This window comes from Megalops cyprinoides, chromosome 4 (assembly GCF_013368585.1).
Source record: "Megalops cyprinoides isolate fMegCyp1 chromosome 4, fMegCyp1.pri, whole genome shotgun sequence".
In the NCBI taxonomy this organism is placed as follows: Eukaryota; Metazoa; Chordata; class Actinopteri; order Elopiformes; family Megalopidae; genus Megalops; species Megalops cyprinoides.
Genome location: NC_050586.1, coordinates 46,366,355 through 46,372,354, shown reverse-complemented (window position 1 = coordinate 46,372,354; position 6,000 = coordinate 46,366,355).

The following is a 6,000-nucleotide window of genomic DNA, read 5'->3' as shown; positions in this document are numbered from 1 at the left end:
ACATTTCACTGGGGGTAGCTTCAGTGTAGTAAAGCTTCATTTAATGTAGAGTAACTTGGTAGATTAGCTCACTACACTTTCCAAGTAGCTTGCCCAACACAGGAGTACAGCAGCAGTGCACGAGCGGCAATCAAACCAGTAACCTTTCAGTTACGAGCGCTGCTCCTTACCACTGTGCTACACTGCTACATATTCATCTTTACAATGTATTTTTGCCAAAGCAGAACTTGTTGTACCTACCCTACATCATGCTGCAATGCACATTAAAATCTGTGACAAAATACCATACACCGTAAAATAAAAAAAAACCCTTACCCTGTATTTCTGAATACATTTAAAATGTTGCAATCATGTCTGAAGGTCATGAAAAGGCCTTTCCCATGTGAACAAATTTTTATAAACTTTAATATTCTTACTTATTTCCTCATCTAGCAATACATACTGAAACTAAGCAGGTTGCTGTGATAATTGCATAAATAATATCCTTTTGGTTCTGGACCTCAGTGATTTCCACATATTTGAAAACAAGCAAGGTATGGCAGTTTCAGCTGGACAGAGACCCTGGTTATTGTGTGGGATCTGGCACTGTACTCCCTGTCAAAATAATTGATTGTTATTAATTATAGCCCAGAGGGCCTGGTATAGTTGGACATTTTGATGCTTTCCAGTGTAATGTGTTGGCCTCCACCATTCCTCAGGAGGAGGTACAAGGTGCTTGAGCCAATAGCACCTAATACTCGCAAGAACACAGGGAGAAAAATTGTTCTGCTGAAAACATTAATAATCATTATGTCAATGTATACTTTACCTGAACACTTTTGCACGAAACAGTGCTCTATTAAATTCTGTTAAAAAGAGAGGATGATTCCTCATGTGCTCTGAGAAGATCCATCATTAGCTTCACGGAGGAGCCTTGCAAATCAGAGGAAAAGGGAGAAGAATATATGGTAGGTTTAAGGTAAGGTCTTTATTTAAAGAAAGTTGCATGTTCTTCAAGAAAGTGTCAAGAACCTATGTCACAAACATTTCAGCTATTACAGCTAACGTATCCCTTAAAGGACTGGTGCATGGGGCTTTGTCTGTCCATTGAACATTTCACTTTGCCTTGTGATACATTTATTAAAATGTTTCACAACTTAATTTTCTCTTTTTAGGATTTACATTTGGGGGAAATGTGTAATCTGTAATACAGGCAGCAATTAAAATTGAAAAAGTAAAATATTTTCAAATTTAAAAAAATGTATTTATTTTCTGTGATATAAAACTAGAAGCTTATGTCCAACAACAAGACTGAACCTAATTGCTTTTTTCCAAAACTCTTTGTAGAAAGTGAGAACTGTTTAAAAATTTTATATATTTCAATCATATTGTCAGAATTTGGGCATCTATGATCAGTCTGTGTTATTCAGCATATGCCTCCCAAAATCCAACCTCTTCTTCCTTATTGTGGGAGATGAAAAAAGCAACAGCTCTCCGTTTTTGCCACCTAAACTATCTTGGCAGCCATGATGGCTGTTGTTTGTTGGACAACCTTGTTTGGACAACCTGAGAAAACACTGAGCCAACAGAGCAATGGGGAGTTCCCTTCTTTCTTTGGCTTTATGAGTCAGCCTGGAAGGTTCAGGGGCTATGGGAGCAGACTCCCCCACCTGTTCCAGTGCACACATGCCCCACTTGCAGCAAAACCTGTCCCCTGACGAATTAGTCTGCATAGTCACATACATTGGCCCCAACACCAGGGACATTAATCACTCCTTGGCTGCAAGTAAATAACAATGGTGACAATGGACAGCCAAGGGAGGTCTGCAGTATTAGCCAACAGATTCCAGTAATCGCCTGCCATGTTTGTCCAGATAATGCTATCTGCCCTTGCTGTAAACTCACGCAATATCCCATTACTGCTTCCTGTACTCCTGTGGACAATCAGAGAGAGCAATGCTAATTTTAGTGGTCATTTAATTCCCTGTTATATCAGCTGTAGTTCTAGTTGCTTTGCTGTTTGGTCTTGAATTCATCTATCATCGTACAAGTTCAAGTCAGTGTGTCTCCAAAATAATGGTAATAAATTATCCTTATTGGAAGAACTATTCATATGCCAGGAATCACCTAATTACACATACAAATACAATTAATGTATTGGCAGAAAATGTGCAAAAGATGCACAATTATATTAATATTGTGAAAAAGTAGCAAGGATTACTGTATTCTATGAACAAACATCCTTTTATGGGCCTGTATGTATCTTCTTTTCTCTCTCTTGATTTCAAGCTCCAAAAGCTACATACAGTACAGGAAGAGGAAAATAAATGACTGCATATGAGGATACTATTTCTAGTGATGCCAAGCACTCAATTGCCCACAGCAGGGCCATTTTTAAGATGGATCACATATGAGCTCAAGACCTAAACACACCTGCTTCTGGTTACCTCTTGGATAGGAGATGTCGGATAGACTCTGTAGTTGTTGGATGAGGTTTGGGCACCCATTACTTTATGGACCCCAATTACTATAATGCTGTCAAGACGTGTCATACACCTTACTCACTTGACTGCAATTTCCAAACACCCCACTTCAGTTTGACAAAAGTACAACATAAAGGACCCAATGCCCATTAACGTTAACTGTATATAATGCATATTATCATATACAAAAGTATGAACCGTTACAAAGTCCTACATCAGGGTAGGCAATGGGAGTTATGAAACTTTAAGACTATTTCCCACGACTAGATCTCAGTTTGATTTTTACGTAATGTGAGGTGCTACAAATGCACAATAAGTTTTCAGTTTGTCCCATATGTTGAGAATATGCCCAATTAATGCAGCAGTTGAGAGCAGGAGTGTTGTCACATTGCTGGAATTTGTGAACATGATTAAACATCTCATACATGTGAATAAATGTCACACATTTTTATATTATGTCTTTGTTATTGAGCCATTTGTGTTTATTGTATATCTGTGAAAATTCTTGTTCTCGTCTCTCAGTGTCACTGTGTTACATCTAACTGTTGTATTGTTACCATGGACCTGAGAGAAACGCAATTTCAATCCTCTGTATGTCCTGTGCATATTGGAGAATTGACAATAAAGTTGACTTTGACTTTGCCAGCAATGGATAAGCATGGATGGTATCAATTCTTAATCAACCTGAAAGCAACAAATATAACAAATAATTTCAAATTGTTTTTGTTCATAATCACAAAAGAAGTTTATCATGACCATATTATTTTATTTTTTCATTGCACTTGATGTTGCCTTAATTTCCTTGAGAATAATAGGCTAGAAATCTCACACAGGTCAACACAAGTCTGCAGGCTGCAGACACATATACAGATGTGCAGAATTATGTAATCTGTTATGTGGCTTGCTTTTCAATGTTCTTGCAGGATTTATTTGTGGAGAAAGTAAAAATTCCTTTTTGCAATTGCCCAGTTCCCTTCTACACATCACTATGAATATTATAAATTGATATGTGAGATATTAAATCATTGATGGGTTTCATACACATCCATATATTGATATCAATGCTGAAATGCAACATATGTTTGAAGTGTAGCTAGCTGTTGTACTGTTGTGGCTATGCACCTACAAGCAGCCATGGGAATGGTGTCATTAACCACAGTTTTCGGAGCTATCCTTTATCACTGAGTAGGTGATAAAGGATAGCTTTCACTCCTGGTGAAATTGTTTCAATGAAAAACCTTTCCCCGTTCAACAAGAAAGTTTATGTTACTTTTATTACAGAAGTAAGTGGTGATGTTCTTCTCAGAAAAGGAATAATGCTTCAAGGTTGATGACAAATCAAATACTGTCTGTATCTCACCAATGTCTTTTTAACAGCTCAGTGTTGTGAAATGTATGCAAAACATAGCTGCTCTCCTGAAAAATGTGTGCTTGATGTAGCCACCTGTTGGCATGTTGTTAATGGGTTAGGGCACTTTGTTAGGACTCATAAATGGCCTACCTGCTGAGGTAGAAGCACTTTTAAGACTAAAGAGTCTTGATGATCACTTCTACTCCTAAGAGTAAGAGTAGGACCAGACTGACATAAATCAAAATTTATTTTGAGCACTTAGGACCTATGTCCTACTCTGAGCCTCACTCATGACACCCCAACAGTGGACAGTGGAAAAGGTTGCAAGTATGGTGGTGGATCCCAGATTTCCAACACTACTCCACTACACACTGTTTCAACTTCATGAATTAAAAACAGCAAGAATTCATACCAGATCTCAACAGAGCATAAGAGAGCATCAGCCCCAACCCAGGAAGCCACAACCACAACCACAGCCTAAAACAACAGAATTCTACATGGTGAATCACCGAACTCTCCTTTGGAAAATGTGGCATAACCAAGGACTGCAACCTTGTTTTGATAATCCAAACAGTGCTAGAAGTCAAAACAATAACTGTGAGGAAAGTGCAGCAAATGATGCCCACAAAGGAATACCTACTACATGGAAAAAACTGCCAAATGGAAATGTACCATCACTCTTCCAAAATTTCCATAAATTACTAACAAACCAAATGAAGCAAAATGCAGTTTCCTCTATACTGACAACCTGGCAATCACAGCCTAGTCAACACAAGGCCTTAGCGACATCTGCTGCTGCCAGGCAGACAAACTGCTGCAACAAAATCCTACTCCCCCAAACGAAATCACCACAGTTCACCCTCCCTCAGCCTCAAATGTGATGAACTGTGGATCACCCCATGACCTCCTCTTCCCTGCTACCCACCTTAAGCCACCAAACAGTCACAGACAATGTAAGTAGACATAAAACCCCCAGCTATCTCCGTCCACTGGCTTGCCTGGTCACATCTCCCCCTCCCTCTGGCTCCTCTCCATTTCAGCTGACACCAACACAAAACATCAAACACAACCCTCTGGACACACACACGAAGGGGACCTTTCTCCTGCCAGTATTCACTGGTAGCTAGTGAGTCAGCAGCCCTCACTGTCTACGCATACTACTCTCTTTGCCCAGACTGTACTTAAGAAAGCCCTCTGATTCTATTTTTGTATCCCTACTCTTCAAGACGCAATACAAGTGCATCTTGTTAACAGTCAATATGCCTGTGGCCCTGCCCCCTTCCACAGGCAGGCAGACAACAGGCAGACAACTCACCCTCTGTATAAACCCAGTTTTCACTGGAGTGACACGTGACTAAACACCTTCCTACAGAAAGCATATTGAGCGGGCAAGAGGGAAAGTCAGTGCCAAAAACATCATATCCATCCAAACAAATCATCCATAAGACTGCTAACTCAAAACAGGCAGCACACCTAACAGCAATCAAGATCTCAGGCACTTACTCTGAGCACCACAGGGTATGCCTGTCTGTTCTGGGAACACTAATTGACACTGTGCTGAACAACAGCTGCCTCAACATCAGAGGCTTCTAAATCCAAGAAACACCAACAGTTTTCAGATCCTTGCTGGAATTGCACCACCAGAGAGGCATGGCACATTGAAGACAGCAGACACCCCCCCAAATTTGGTGCCTATGAGAGGTGTCTGTCAAGCCCACACATCATGCGCTAAAATGGACTACTAGCCTTTGCCCATTGAGATATAACTGCTAATAAATATCATCCTAACTTATGTTAATATGTTAAACCTTTTGGGAAACAAATGGCCACACAAATATTCATGAATTAAACTGAAAGCATTGTTGTGGATCACTTTTGTCATCAATCATTGGCATCTTATTGCCTGTTGTGCCCTGATGAGGTTGAATTTATATATATATATATATATATAAAACTATGTTAAGGACCATTTCCTTTCATAACCATGTGCTTAGTGTCAAACATCCAACAAAAAGTCTCTTCACACAAACAACAGCACTGACTAAATCACCTAAACCACAGGTGAGGAGATACCAAGGTGACAGACAATTCAGACAATTCCTTAATAGAATGAATACACAAACCTCAACCAAATTTGCAACAAAATTAGCAGGTCATTCAATGCATTGATGTATGTTATTCTCTCAA